Below are 17,470 nucleotides of genomic sequence, written 5' to 3'. Positions count from 1 at the left end.
TTCAAAAAAGTCCGAAAGAAGAGCTTAATAATCTACTTTTAAGTCGTTTCAGTGATCATATAGATGAGATTCACAACAAGAGCATTTTGAAAGATCAAGCGGGTAGATAAAATTCTTTATGAGAAGATAATAGCCCTAGAGTCTTTAGCCGAGCATTTTTAATGACTTAAACAGATGAATCATTGATTTGCAACTTTAAGAAACTTGCTCTTTCATAACTTTTTATTTGATAACCGTGGTGTCTGAGTTAGATTTTACGCACCTCGACTAATTTCACGAGATACCTTCCACCTCTCATCTACAATAGGCACCAGGTAACTCTATCCACCAATACTAGAACGAATGAAAAGAAATCACCTTGTTTTTGTCTCTATTGAGAATTGAACTTGAGACCTCATGGTGCTCATTCCAACGTCATTGCTATTAGGCCTTTGGGTTTTAATTGTTTCTAGGTTATATAATGTTTCTCTTGCTATTAAAAAAAATTAATAAGATGTTACTCATGCATTTGAAATATATTAGCTTAATTATTGTTGAAAAAAAAAACTAATTTTACTAATACAAAAATTTAAATAGTTTAATTCAAAAATCTAAAATATTTATAATGTTAAAAATTATTTAGTCTTTCTTTCTTTCTATTTTAGTAAATATTTTTTACGTCTTATTTTTTCTACAAACTTCAATATTGTCTAAGCAAAATAAATTTACATACTATATTTTAAAGTATTTGAAGCCTCAAAATTTTTAAGGCCAAAGCTATAATTTTACTAGCCTCGCTCTTTAAGTCACCACTATAAGTAGGTTGACAGAAATTGACCAACATAACCTCTCTAGAAAACTCTTGACTTGAAAAAGCTTCATGCAATAATATTGAATCATCCATCTAACGCTTTACTATAATTGCCTCGTACAGGCATGGCTCGACCATAAAGCCTCTAAAGCAATGACTTGAGGCCCCAACTTTTTGGAGGCCCTATTTTTTTTTAAATATGTTTACTAACCGACAATATGATGCATGTATAGTGCATAAAATGCACATAAGATGCACGTAAGTCGCACAAGATATATGTACGTCACACGAGATGCATGTGTGAACATGAGATATATGTGTGATGCACAAAAACTAATTTTATTGAATATACTTGAAACCTCAGACTAAAATTTTAATTTAGGCCACCAAATTTGTTGAGCCGACCCTGACCTCGTACGTGACCCTTATCACACTAATGCAAAAATACATCAAACATCTCTTCGTTAATAAAAAATATTGCCACTTTATAATCATATAATTCTAAATGGTTAATTAATCTGTGTAATTGTCACTTGAAAATGCAGATAATTTATTTTTTTGAAATAAATTGTAAGTGTCTAATAGGAACACTTTATCATGTGTTTAGGTGATTAGTTGGAAGAAGTCATAGTTTAAGCATCTAAATAGAATTTAGCAGAAAATTTAAGGAGCTATCAATGTACTAAGACCTTCCTTCTTATTTTTTTTTTTTTTTTTTTTATGAAATATGAGTATGTCATATTTTTTATCGTGGGTATTAAACCTAGTGTCCTCTAAAGTGATCGGTCTTAAATTTTGAATATGTGGTTTTAAACTTTTTTTCCTGATAAATAAGTTATAATGTTTTGCCTATAAGATAGAACTTATGGTCAATTAAGTAGTTCACTGCATTGAAATGTCATGAACGTCTTTTCTATGGACAAGAGTTAGAACGTCTGCTTTATGGGAAACATATTTAAGTTCTAACTTTTTCCTCTAAGGTAAAACTTTTGGTCAATTCTGCATATTCATTGTCTTTAAATATTATGAATATCTGTCTTATGGACAAAAATTAGAATGTATGCCTTATGGGTAAGAGTTATTAAAGGAGGCACAAAATCAAAACCGTTCTTTATGGAGGTCATTTTATAAGACTTTTTTATAAGGGACAAAATATCAAGAACACCCTATTTTATGACAATTTTTAAACTTATTTGATCTGTCCCATAGTCGAGTCGATCCACCTGTTTTCAAGCACTATCCACTCTTCTTCTTGTATCAATTTATATAAAATTATTTAACTAGATATGAAAGTGCAAGACAATAATTTAACATATATGTATGAGTGAAGTATGAAAAACACGTCTAAATTATTCTTTTTAAAAACAAAAAATTCATACCTAAACTATTGATAGTGTGAGTTTTATACCTGAATTAATATTCTTTAGTTTGAGAAATACACCTCAAGTAATATGTAATGCTGTGTGCGATTGGACCACAATTACATATATTTAGCCATTATTTGCCTTACATTTAGTATTTTTATTTGTCCTTTTCTGGCATTGATTTTATGAATTATACTTAATATTATGTTTTTACGTGTAGAAATAAATTGATGTGAAAATAAAAAAATTTGAGCAATAACGAATTAAAAATGGAAGATTGTATAAAAAAATCAAGCATCTTAATGTTTGAATTTAATAAAATAATAGTATATCTACTACTAATATATAAATGTGATAACCAAACAACTCATGACTAAATGATGATAACCACGCAACTCATGATCGACATGCTTGCTGACTTCAATGAGTGCATTTTTTGTGTTAACTTGGATTGCTGCTTAAAGGTCTTGTAAGTTGAGTTATCCAAAATTATACCCTTTCTTCAGCTGACGATAAAACCAAGTACACATTTTTAGTCACACTTATGTCCCTGTTTTTCATGATTGCCTACGTCTAATGAAGTTCCTGCCACATGGAATTCTACTTTTTTGTAGGTTTTTATTTTGCCCTTGCTTTTCAATTTTATTACTAGTTATCTTGTACATTTTGGTAAATAGAGCAATATTTTCGTGTCCTTTATAATGCTTATTAAAAGGGTCATTCCATTTTCAAGGAAAAGGACATCTAAGGTACAAAAAATTATTTGTTCAATTTCAAATAATATAGTTTGTAAGACGTGTCAGAAAAGATATGGGCTTTCTTTGAGTCAAACATGGAGGTGAACATAATTAGTGATGAGGAGCAGCAACTTACACTAACGTTACAAAATCAGCAGGCAGGAGTGGTAATCTTTGTCACTTTAGTCTATGAAAAATGTAATCAATTGAAAAGAACTGTAATGTGGAATTTCCTGGAAAATATGAGTAGTAATATCAATGAGCCATGGTTTATAGGAGGTGATTTTAATGTGATTAGGTATGCTGATGAGAAACTTGGTGGCTTACCAGTTACTTTTGAGGAAACCGAAGACTTTAACCACTACATAAGTAACTGTAATTTACAATAAGTTTAATTTAAGGGAAGCAAGTTCACATGGTGGAATAAAAGAGTTGAAGATGAATGTATTTTTGAAAGATCGGATAGAGTATTGGTGAATGATAAAATACAAGATCTCTTTCCAATATTAAATGTAGAAAACTTACCTAGAAGTGGGTCTGATCATGCTCTCATGCTACTTTACTCCAATACTGTTCAAGAGCAGATAATCAAGCCATTTAAGTTTTTAAATTTCTCGCTTAAGGAGAAATCTTGTAAGAAAGTTATTCAGCAGAATTGGAAAGAGGTAGCTTATGGCAATCCATTCATGATCTTTCATCAGAAACTCAAAAGAACCAAAGATGCACTGACTATATGAACTAAGCAATCTTTTGGGAATATTTTCCAAGAGATAGCTACTCTAGAGAAAGTTATCAAGATTAAGGAGAAACAGTTTGAAGATAATCCATCTGGAGATAATAGAGCTTCTTTATTCAAGATTCAGGTAGAATTAACAATACAATTGAAAAGAGAAGAAGAATACTGGAAGCAAAAAGCTAGTTTTCAGTGGTTCAAAGAGGGTGAGAAGAATACTAAATTCTTTTATGCCATTGTGAAGGGTGGAAGATCAAGATTAAACATTAGCAGAATACAGAATGAAGAAGGGAAATGGCTAGATAACAAGGAAGAAATTGCTGAAGCTGCAATAATGTTTTACCAGAATCAGTTTCATAAATAGGAGGATTATCATAATTTTGGCATGTTGGATTATTTACCAACTGTTGTTACAGAGGAGCTGAATAATGATATTATAAAGGTTCCAACAAAAGAGAAAGTTAAATTTGCTGTGATGGGATTAAATAGAGATAGTGCTGGAGGTCCTGATGGTATGACTGGTGCTTTTTATGAGGATGCATGCAAAATAATAGCAGATGATCTTCATAGAATGGTGATAGCCCTTTTTAGTGGGTATGAATTGCCAAGGTTCATTACATATACTAATATAGTGCTGCTGCCAAAGAAGTTGAATGGTACCACCTTTTGTGATTTAAGACCTATATCACTTAGTAATTTTGTGAATAAGATCTTGTCAAGAATTATTCATCAAAGCCTTAAGTATATTTTTCCTGAAATAGTATTAGAGGAGCAAGCTGTATTTGTTCATGGAAGAAGCATAGCTGAAAATAATTTGGTTGTACAGGAAATAGTTGCTGAGATCAGGAAAAGAGGGAAACCACCAAATATGATTATGAAACTGGATATAATGAAGGCTTATGATAGAGTGGAATGACTTTTTTTTACAAAGGTACTCAGGTGGATAGGTTTTTGTGAACAGCTGATTGATATGGTGTTCAGATTATTGGCAAATAATTGGTATTACTGTTAATTAATGGACAACCCAAAGGTTTCTTTAAATCTTCTAGGGGATTGAAGTAAGAGGATCCTTTATCTCCTACTTTGTTTATTATAGCAGCAGAGATATTGTCAAGAAGCCTGAAGGAATTATTAAAACAGAAGAATTTCAAGTTGTTTGGAATGCCTAGAGGAAGCCCTAAGTTAAATCATCTTGCTTTTGTAGATGGTATGATCATTATGTGCAAAGCAGAATTAGGGACATTGAAGCTAGCGACAAATACTTTGGAGGAATATGAGAAGGTATCAGGTCAAAGAATTAACAAGGATAATATTTCTTTGTATTTGCATAAAAAAACATCCAATGGAGCAGTTGTCTTGGCAGAAGTGATTACAGGCATACTAAAGAAGGAGTTTCCTTTTAATTATCTTGGTTGTTCATTTTTTTACAAGAGAAAGAAAAATCTTTATTATCAGCAGATTATGAATAAAATTAGTACTAAGCTACAACATGGGAAGGAAAATTATTATCTTTTAGCGAAAGGGCTGTATTAATCAGACATGTGGTACAAAGTGTTCCAATCCATTGCTTGTCAGTTATAAATCCTCCAAAGAATGTGATTAATACTATTTAGAAGTGTTTTGCTAATTTTTTTTTTAGAGTAGTAGTGCAGAAGAAAAAGGCAGACATTAGGTTGCATGGTCCAAAATGTGTTTACTAGAACTGGAAAGAGGCCTTGGCTTTAGGAGTGTTCATGATATATCACCAATATTATTCTGTAAACTCTGATGGAACTTTAGAACAAAGAGATCTATATGGAGTGATTATATGATGAATAAACATTGCAGTAAAGTACATCCTAAAGAAGTCATGTGGAAATCAGGATGTGGTTCACAAGTTTGGAAAAAGATGTTGATGGCAAGGGACTTGGTTGATCATTTGATTTTGTGGAAAATAAAGGGAGGGAGTTCCCATGCGTGGTTTGACAATTGGACAAGGTTAGGAGATTTATACTCCATTGTGGAGGATAGCAGAGAATCGACTGATAGTATTCAGAAAGTTAGTGATTTGATTAAGGGAAGTCAATGGGATGACATCAAGCTTCAGGAGATTCTATCAAGGACATGGTGGACTATATACTTCACAATGTAAATAGTCCATAGAATGATTTAATGTAGGATAAGGCAGTTTGGACCTTAGATACAAAAGGAAATTTTAGTGTCAAATCTGCACGGCACTATATTCAATAGAGGGAGAACTCTAATGAGTTATACAAGAAAGTGTGGATAAAAGGTTTACCTTTTAATTTAGCTTTTCCATGTGGAGAATTTGGAAGGGGAAGATTTCTGTTGATGCTACTTTTTGAAGATGGGGAGTAGAAGGTCCTTCTATGTGTTGGAGTGGTCAAAATCCAACACAAGAGAGTGTGAATCATGTACTATTGGGATCATATTTTGCTAATGGGACTTGGTCCTACTTCTCATCTTTTGTAGGTATTAGCATTCAGGGAATGAGTCTAAGAAATGTTATATATTCATGGTGAAATGTTGATGTAAAGCCAAGAGAGAAAGCTTATTTCAGAGCAATTCCAGCCATGATAATTTGGGAATTATGGAAAAGGAGGAATTCACTGAAGCATGAAGGAAAAAAAGTTTCAGTTCACAAGATGATCGTCAATGTTACAAAATATCTTAAGATGCTACTTAAAGTGATAAAGTCAACTTTGAATTTTAGAGGGGATTGGCCTGCTATTATGCACCAATTCAGACAACTAAAACCTACAATCAAGGTTACAGGTGTCATGTAGGAATTTCCAAAGTCAGGCTGGGTTAAATACAATACAGATAGAGCGTCAAGAGGAAATCCAGGGAGATGTTCATAGGCATTTTGCTTAAGAGATGAAAAAGCTGATCTAGTGTATGCAACAGGAAAGTCTATTGAAGAGGTCACTAGTTTAGAAGCAGAAGCAATTGCTCTTTGGAATGCAGCAAAACATTATAGTAATTTAGGACACAACAAAGTTATAATACAGACTGATTCACTTATACTAAAGAAGATTTTATGCAAGGAGTGAAAAATACCATGGAAGATTGAGGATATAATAATAAACACATGGAAACTGATTGAAAGCAAACAAGTAAAAATACTTCATACATTCAAAGAGGGGAACAAGCTAGCAGATAATTTGGCCAACATAGCAGTGGAGTGCAATCAGTTTGAATATACAACATTTCAACAATTGCCTAACACAACAAGAAAGATTTTGAACAGTGATAAGTATCAGTCATCTTATCTCAGGCTAGCAGCTAAGCATCAGACAACAAACTGGATAGGCTAATACACTTGCTTCTATACAAGATGAGCAACAAACAAAAAAGAAAACTACTTAGCCTAGGTCATCATCCATAAAAAAAGGACTCTCAGTAAATCAGGGGTCATTGGTCAGCTCTTCAATTCATGCAGCTTAGGTTTTTGGCATCATCAAAGATCCAGTGGGTCCAAGCATCCATTAATCTCCCTCCCTTCAAGAACTAATTCAACAGGAAGGTTAGTTTTCATAAGGGAGACTAAAGTTAGCCTAAGCAGACTAGACCCTCTTTTCGTGCACCAAAAAAACTTGTCATACACCTTAATATTAGAGATCTCCGCTGGTTATTGAAAGATAAAAGAGAGTTAAGCAACAAAGATCAACCTCGGATGATTAAACGAAAAAGGAAACTTACTTTTGAAGCTGAAGATGTATACACCATAGCTATACAAGGGAATGGTATTCACCACCCAAAGAAGCAGAAGTTGGAGCTGAAGATTGAAAAACAAATCCATGGAAAATCTACACTAAGAGCAGAAGAGACGGAGGGTACTAATGAGCTTCTTAGCTTAGGTAGGAAACCTACTTACTTATATATATGTATTTTTTGGGCCGAATTTCTAAAATCCGGTTTATATTTATTTTCTTTTCTACTTAGGTTGTATTTTGAATGGGTTAGTCCATTCTTATTTTTTAACTTTTGGTTATTAATAAAATATAAATTAAACAAAAAAAAATATATAGTTTGTAAGATATCACACATTTCTTATGATTATGGAAACTTTTAGAGTAACAACAACATACCAGTGTATTACTATATTTCAAATATAATTATTTTATTTAAAATTTTAAAGGTAGAGTTATGTTTGATGATATTGTTTGGAATTAACATTTAGAATTCAAATTTATTTTTTAAAAAAATTAAAAATTTTAAACATGCAATATAATTTAAATAAGACTATTTTATGAAAATTAAAAAGCTAAGATTACAAAAAAAAATAAATACAATTTGTGATGTTACATTACAAAATCTTGTACACTCTCCCTATTTTACATTACTAAATATGATCTGATTGTATAGGCCCAAAATGTATGCTTAGAATATGTGGTCCAATCTCATTTAATGCACTTCACCATTAGTTTTCTTTCCATTTTTCAGACATTTCTATTTTTTCTCATTTACGTTTTCTTTTTCAAATTCTCAACAGATTTTTTCCTCCTGCCATTATTGTTTTTCCAAATATTTCTTCAAATTTTCCATTTCGATGCTATTCTAAGATATATTTCTCGCTTTATTTGATTTTGTGTTGTTGCGATTTTGATTTTACTTTTGAAATTTTATTTACTGTATTTTTGTAATGACTTAATTTTTGGTGATTTTTGTGAATTATTCATTTTTATATAATTTGACAATTTTATGATTTTCTGTGGTTGTTTTGTGGTATTTTTGGGATGTGGGGATGATTGCCATGGTATTCAAGGCATTTCAGTGTGATTTATGCGAGTTTGTGATTTTTGGTGGTTAAAAAGGCTTTATAATTGACTTTGGTCGATATTATTATTTTGTGCCTTGGATGATAAAATAAACTGGGCCATCAAATCCGGAACATCGATTTTAGGTTGGTAACATAGTTGGTGTGATTTTACGACTTTTGTATCTCTTTTCGAACCGAGGGTCGAAATGTTGTGAAAATGAATTTCGGAGGTCAATTTTGTAAAAATGATATTTTTTTAATACTTTGATACCGTCATTGAGTCCGGAGAGTCGAATTTGATAGGGTAGCATAGTTGCGTTCATGGGATTTCGGATGAATCCCAAGAGGTCCGCGGAAACTTAGAATTTTTCCAAGTTTAGCTGGTGCAACCGCTAAAACACCATTTTAGCCAATTTAGCGGTAGGTGTTAAAGCGCTACTTGGCCTCTTTAGTGGTCGCTCCAGCTGGACAAGGGCACTTTAGCGGTACCCTTTCTGCTTTAGCGGTAGGCACTAAAGTAACCCTTGTTCGCTTTAACGGACCGGCACGCATTAGCGGGTACTGCTAAAGCGGTACTTGACCACTTTAGCGGCACCTGATACCCATATATATAATCTTTTCTCAATTTTCTCTATTTTGATACGTGGAGCTTGGGGTTTAAGTGTTTTTGAGAGATTTCTTCCATTTTTAAACTTGGGTAAGCTCCAAATCCCTGTTTTAATTATTTTTCTTCAAGTCTTGTTATTTAAATCTTGTAAAAACCCGATTTCAAAAGTGAAATTTAGAAATTTTGACCTGGAAGGCCTAAATTAGTTATTTTTCTATTTAAACCCAAATTTCAATTTGTTTTCATTTGGATTTTCTTCATGGCTTTCTTTAATCATGGCTAATATATTTTTAAACTAAAACTCTGATTTTATCCTTCTTTTTCGAAAATTCATTTTTGGGGTTCATTTTTACCTCGATCCAAAAATGAACAATATGAGTATTGTTGGCTTTTTTGAAGCGTAGAGTCTATATTTGTATGTTTAGTTGATTTTGAATCCCTTCGTGAGGGAAAGACTCCATGTTGAAGGCTTTTAGACCCGATTTTTTTTGTTCAAGGTAGGTTATGGCTTAAATTTCTTCAGACTGGGTTAGATAGTTAATGTTGATATAAAATCATGTTATGGGTGTGAGAACTAATCATGGAAATGGCTTTATTATTGTTTTGCACCCGTGTGGGGACCTATAATATTATTATCTGATGGTTCTGAGATATTATTTGTCATGTGTGATCGTGTGGGGTATTATTTGATGATGTTGGTCTGGTATTTACATATTTGTTTGATTTCTTTCTGGTGGAAATTATTTAAGTTGATATTTCTGTGGTATCAATGACATATTGTTGTATGTCCGAATCTATTGACATGTGGATTACATTGGATCATGTATGGTTGGCTTATTAAGTTGATTTTGGCTCACATGGATGGTATATTGGTTGGAGTTTGAAATTCTCATTTTTATTGGTTGTGAGCATTATATCCTCATATCATATGCATTCATGAAACATTTGTACCACCGAGAAAATACCAATTTTCTGACAAAAAATGTGACATGTTTAAAAAGCCTCTATCAATGTTTGTGCCGGAGGAGAGTTATAGATATTTGATTGTACATGGATTGACGAACCCCCCTTGAAATCTACCCTGGGAGCACAACTCGATAGGTGTATATGGAGGTTGTGTGACAACCTCGTGCATCACATCATCATTATCTTTATTGCATTTCATATATTGTGCACATTCTGTATTGTATTTTTGTTATTGACTTGATATCTATCTATTTTTGTTTCTTTCTCATACTTGTATTTAGTATATGTGTATATTATAAAGCTGTTAGTGAAGACAGTGTGGGCTATCGTTTGGGACATTTTCGGATTGTAGGTGACGTACTCATAGTGTATATTTTATATACTTTATTTTCTACTTTGCTCAGTTGACCTATGATACCTACTGAGTACAAGTGGATCATACTCACTTCTACTATGCTCTTTCGGTGCACACGTCCAAGTTTGCCCCATAGTAGCTGATTCACCCGGTGATTAGAGTAATTTCTATGTAGCAACTGATTTATGCTTCTAGAGTTGACCTACTACCTCTTCTTGTTTAGTTGATGTCTTATTTTCATATTCAGAGACAAATTATGCTCTTTTTGGACTATCAGTTGTATATTTTGACTTCAATATGTATTTAATTTATTTTTACACTATGACACTAAATTTTGAGAAGATTCATGGTATCTTGGTTATGTATTTTTTTCGCTATTATTGTATATGTGTGGTTCGACTTCATTCTAGAAACCTTATCTTGGGTTTTGTTGTTATTTCCCTTTTCATATTAGTTTGCGTAATGGACTTACTTGTCAAGGCTTGCTGCGACAACTACCATCAATGACCCTTGATTTTTGGGTCGTGATAATTTTTATGATTTGTTTTAATTTTTTTGGAGTTTCCTGCAATAGTTGTGTTTGCATATTTGTTTGTACTCTTTTTCGATATGCTTTTATTAGTAATTTATTGTGTGATGGTGCGATTGATATTGTTTTTCAAAAATTTTAGAGTTTTTGGTTGTCATGACCCAAGCGGAGGCCCTGGTCGTGACGGACATTCCGAACCACGAAGGCCCGAGAGTTTCCATAGCATACTATCATAAGCATAATCCAAACGTAAATCAAAGTGTGGAAGATAAACTTATAATCCAACATGTATCAACGAAATTATGAAAATACAATACTCAAATTCCATCTACACCAGTCTACAAAACCTCTACTGAACTGAAAATACTAGTTTGACTAAACCGGGACAAAGCCTCCGGCCGGACCATGAAACTGACTGAGAATACATATAGATAGAATGCTTCTGGTGTAAGGGAGGCTCTCCAAATTCTGGAAGTCTGGGAGCAATCTACTACTGAGATGGACCTTGGAACACAGCCTCTGAACCTGAAGATAATGGGTCAATACTCGAAAGAACTAGTATGTAGAACTAGCCAAAAATAACATATACTTTTTATAACATAATTGAGAGCCTTTTTGGAAACAATTTAGCATAATGCAAATATAAAAACACATTGGCATAATTTTAAAAGCTTTAATTCATGTTTGTAAAATATTTATCGATAATCATGAACTCACCTCTTCTCTTTAGTTCTGAGCTAGATGGTACACCCTACAAGTCTTCTCACATGAGCTATATGGGATCCACATTAACTCGCCGGTCAAGCCCCCTATCCAAGTATTCCGCAAGGATAGGATTGTCTGGTCTGAGTATACAACTATGCAAAGAAAGCATACTAAGATCATTTGTATTTCAGGATAAGATCAATCCTTCACGGACAAACATGGTTTTGGTCAATGAGTTATCTGAACTTATGCTTTCTTCAGGTAACCATCTACCTCTCTTAGAGCCCATTTTTAGCCTTTTAAAACATGCATCTTCTGAAATCATGATTTGAAATCTACAAAGTCTGTAGTTTGTTCTGTTCTGAATTTCACGGCATTCATCTGATTTGATATAGTCATACCAAGACTTGCAAGTCATACCAGCCATATCATATCATGTCTTAGTCCTTTCATTCAAAAACATGTTATTGGACCACTAAAATATTCAATCAATATAGGAGAGTTCTTATTTCGAAATATTTAAAACTCATGCAAAATACTCCCTTTTTTCAGTACCTTAACATAAGGTGGTCATCTCTTTCATCAAACACATTCAATTTCTCCATTAGAACACAAAAGCATTTACAAATTAATAAAACAGTCTCTCATTGGATTATAAAGCAATGCACATCCATAATTGATAGTGAAGCATTTAAACTCAAGCTTTTAACCATTCGTATAAATAACTGCTACACATTAAGATAATGGATTTCATAACAAAAGAGGGACTTCCGTAAATCATGCTATCATATAACTTCTCAAACTCATAAAATTCATACACGCAAACATAATTTAAGTTTAGGGAAAACCCCCATAGTTTAAACAAGATTTCATCGTAAAACAGGGTTCTCAATGCATGATCTTTAACAATTTCTAAAAATCATAATAAGTACATACATATATACTCTAAGGCTTGTAAAAAATTTAAATATTACTCCCACAAATTTTAAGACAGTCCCACATACCTTTTGATGGAGAAAAATCGAAGAGGACGTAGAGAGATTTGCCCTTGGAGATCAAAATCTTCAAACCCTAGGTGGTTTCTCCTCTCTTGCTTAAGGTAAGATGATATGGGGATTTGAGAAGTGAAATAACATGTGTTAAGATCTTAATTTAGTCCATATATGATTAGGAGTAGTTATAGGATGTGAAAACACCCTAACACCTTTAAAATAAAATAAAACAAAGTACTTTTTGACACTTGGCTTTTGCTTTGCGGCGCATGGCCAAAGCCAACCTCAGGGTTGGCGGTTCATAGCTAAATCCAACCTCATGGTTGGAGATGCACAACCAAAGCCAACCCATTCCAGTAGCGGTTGGAGATTCCCTTGCGGTACGGGCCTAATGCAAACCCCGGACAGTGTCTTACTAAAATATTCATAACTTTTGATGCCGAACTCAAATAGATGAACAGTCAGTTGCGTTGAGAAGAGGACTCAAAGGTATTTAATTTGATATATAATGGGCCATATAACTCCTTATATTCAATGATTAATGTTCATTGGAAGTTGACCCAAGAAAAATCATCAACTAAAACTCAACCAGAAAGAACATACTCAACTTAACTTCGAGCTATGAGACTTTTATGATATATACTCATATCCAATGATGCTCTCACACTAAAAAATTGTTATTCACACTTATTTATAACTAGTAACCATTGGATTCGGGTCTATTACATTAGAAATATGGTTCAACTTTTGTTTGAAAAAGCGGGGTATTACATTATCTCCCCTTTGGAATCATTTGTCTTCGAATGATGGGTAGGAACTTTTTGAAGCTCTAAAAGTATGGAATAAAGAATGTAACCTCGCATTAAATATTTTCCCTTAACAAAATATGCAAAGGCATTAAAAGAGCTTCTTGATAACCACTAGGGAATTATGTCGGTACGAAGCCTGAGATAGCATCTACCTTCTTCACTCAAGAGTTATCCGTGCTTCTAACTTCTAAACTTATGGCTTCATAAAACTAACTTTGGAACCATATTACTGCTCATAGGTTATGACACCCTATCACATACCACTACTCCGGTGAAAATACTATTCCAACATTCTGACCCATATCATTACCCTTAAGCATGACATCTGTAACAAGCATTTTAAATGGGACTGAATACACTTCATACCTCAGGCTCAAATGCATAATTGATATAGATTAGGGTATAAGTTTAAATCAACATACTTTAAAGCACTAACACACTTCTTTTAAGTCCTTGTGCAATTTTATAACCTTTTATGACTCAATTAGAAAGGACCATATTCATTTAGACTTTAAGCTTTCGCACTTGTATCATTTCGACAATGAGACATGGCCAATAGAATTAGAATAAGGAAAGAATTTGAATGGCTTTCATATGGACAACACAATGACACGATCAAGAGTATGAAAGAAAGGGAAACATCTCCTAAATACATTGTAGTTTCTCCTTATAAGTGTGGCGTGCTACGCACCCATAATAAGGACTCTACTTGACATGGCTTTGTAGACACCCTGGGACCCTGAAACATGCTCTGATACCAAGCTTGTCACGACTCGAGCCGAGGCCCTGGCCGCGATGGGCATCCCAAACCACAAAGGTCGAAAGACCTATTAACATACTCTAAGGCTTGTAAAAACTTTAAATCTGATGCCCATGAAATTTAGGGTAGTCCCACATACCTTTTGACAGAGAAAAATCAAAGAGCACGTAGAGAGATTTTCCCTTGGAGATCAAAATCTTCAAACCCTAGGTGGTTTTTCCTCTCTTTATTAAGGAAAGATGATTTGGAGATTTGAGAAGTGAAATAAAATGTGTTAAGACCTTAATTTCATCCATATATGATTACGAGCGGTTAAAAAATGTGAAAAGACCCTAACACCCTTAAAATAAAATGAAATAGAGCACTTTTTGATGCTTGGCTTTTGCTTGGCGGTACATGGCCAAAGCCAACCTCATGGTTAGTGGAGCACAACCAAATCCAACCTCAGGGTTGGTGGTTCACATCTAAAGCCAACCCAATCCAGTGGTGTTTGGCGATTTCCTTGCGGGTGGGCCTAACACGGACCCTGGACAGTGCCTTACTAAAATACTCATAACTTTTGACTCTGAACTCAGATTATCAAACGGTTAGTTGAGTTATAAAGAGGAATCAAAGATATTTAATTTGATATATAATGGGCCACATAAATCCATATATTCTAGGAGTAATGTTCGTTGGAAATTGACCCAAGAAAAATTGTCAGCTAAAACTCAACTGGTAAGAACGTGCTAAACTTAACTTCGAGATAGAAGACTTTTATGATGTATAATAATCTAAAATAATGTTCTCACACTAAATAATTATTATTAACATTTATTTCTAACTATAAACCATTGGATTCGGGTCTATATACATCAGAAAGACGGTTCAACTTTTGACCTAAAAGGCGGGGTGTTACATTTGTTTTATTGTTCTTTTATGTAGTGGTTGCGTTATTATGTTTGACACTTTAATTTATTTTGATTTTTTTGGTGTATTTGAGTTGAGCATTATTTCTTAATGATTTAGGATTTTTCCTTATTCTAAGATTTTTTGTTTATGATTTGTCTTTCTTCCTTTATTGTTTTTGAGTTAGTTATTGATGAAAAGCAATATTGTAAATGTAATTTTGTTCTCAAATATGTGTTGTTTTTGATTTATTTTTTACATGCTAGTTGGTTGACAATGTACAAGTCAGTCTCATAAAAGAACAACTGAATCAACAAAGAAATTACCGTTTGTAATCGTTCTATATCACATCAACAACGTGATTATGATGATTTTAAATTTCCTGTTACTCGTAGGCAAAGATTTTAAGTAGTTGTGGAATATGTGAATCTTTTGAAACCTAAGAAGCGTGAAAATGATTCTAACAAATTGAAGTCCAAGACTAAAAAGAAGTAAAGTCCCGTGTTGACAGCAAAAAGAAGTTGAAACTTGTTGATAAAGATGTTGATGAATATCATCCTATTACTTATTGGATGGTAGTAGTGTTATGGTATAAAAAAAGAAGAAAGGTTGTTAACTCTACTTAAATTCATTGCAATCTACCTTGTGAGTAATTGGTTTTGCATCATAATTTTATTTTATTTTAGATTTCTTTTAACCAAACTATTTTGGCATATTTTATTGGTGGTTGGTGACTTTATATACAACTCACATTACATTTTCGTTGTCATATGGGTGTCATATCGAGAATAATATAGTTAATGTTATTATTGATACGTTGAGTGTATTGTGGCTTGATTTAAAAAAAAATTCTGAATCTGAGTTTAATTAAGACTCAAAATCAATTTATACATGCTTTGTTATTGAGGGAGGTAGTTCCTGGATTCGAAAGAGTTGTCGATTAAAATGAATGGTATTATTTTGAGTTTTGATCTTGGTGAATTCTCTATAATGATAGGGTTTAAATATGTTGACAATGATGCTATTGTATATGAGAAGCTTGCAAAGAATAGACCGATCAGAAAATACTTCTCAAATTATGCAAAAGTTAGTTTAGCACGTCAACAGTTGCTTAATCAATTTAAGAAGAAGTTGTAAAATTCGGATGATGATGCATTTAAGATGACTTTGCTAGTCTTTATTCACCACGTTTTGTTTTCACATAGTAATGATACTGGTATTACTAATGCTGATTTTGATATGATTTAAAATGGAGACTATGAGAATTTATCTTGGGAAAATATATTTTAATTAAATGCTTAAAACAATGAGTAAGCAATGCGCGTTCTTGTCGATGTGTAGGCTTGGAAGTTTTCCCATTGCATTATAGACATGGTTCTATGATTGTAGATATTCAGTTCATGATAGTCTTATAGTTTGTGTTAGTAAAAATATGCTCCGTATTCTTATTTGAAAAGTTATTGATTTTCCAACACTTGTAGAACTTATCAATGGTATAATGATGCCTAGTATTAACAAATTATGTTTTTCTGTTTTTTGTTTTTCCATAATTTTTTGTTTGGCGTAACTATGATTGTTTAACGTTATATGTTTGGATATGTAGAATTTAGTAAATGACTATTTCTTGTTGCATATGAGTTTGTATATTATTGTATTTTACTAATTGATATTTTACTTTCTTGGCTTGTGTAGTTGAAGTACTACAATTTTTGTCCAACCAATGCAAAATTTTCGAAGTTGAACATCAATTCCTTTTAGGAACATATAAAAGTTGATTCTGGGGGATCGATGTGCCTGAACATTCTCTCCCTAATAATTTGTGTCACTTACCCAAAAATAGGTCATGATGGCACTTATCGCGACCCAACCTTGATAAGTAAGCCAATCACCCAAATTGATAAAGAAAAAATTGAAATCAACAATAAATATAAATCAAAGTGAGACTTCTAGGATGAAGTCAGACCATATTATATTCAAATGCGGAAGTCTGATCAAACATAACATCCCAAAATTTGATGTTACAAGTATAAGAGTATCTAAATACATAACTGAATCTGAAATACAAATTTTGTCTCTGAAATAAATAAAGACAACTAAAGATGGATGAGGTTTGAATTAGCTCCAAACTCTGGAGCATGTTAGTACCTCAACGAATCCAGGAACTCCACATAAGGTCAACCACCAAGTGTCGTGCTCAAACTAAGATCTGCATCGAAAGAACACAATAGGAATGAGTACAGTCCACTTGTACTCAGTAGGTATCATCCTCGACTAAGCAAATTAGAAAATAAGATAAGTAAAGAAACTATGAGCTTGTCACCTGCAAATACAAAAGTTCTCAAGCGATAGCTCGCACCATCTTCACTAACACTTCTAATATAAATACTGAAATAAAGCAACACAAATATACATGAAAAATATATGAAAACTAATCACAAGTCAAGAGAAATTAAAGAATCATGAAAGATGCATA

The sequence above is a fragment of the Capsicum annuum genome, chromosome 1 (assembly GCF_002878395.1).
Source record: "Capsicum annuum cultivar UCD-10X-F1 chromosome 1, UCD10Xv1.1, whole genome shotgun sequence".
NCBI classification, from domain to species: Eukaryota; Viridiplantae; Streptophyta; class Magnoliopsida; order Solanales; family Solanaceae; genus Capsicum; species Capsicum annuum.
Note: the sequence above shows the minus strand (reverse complement) of the source record.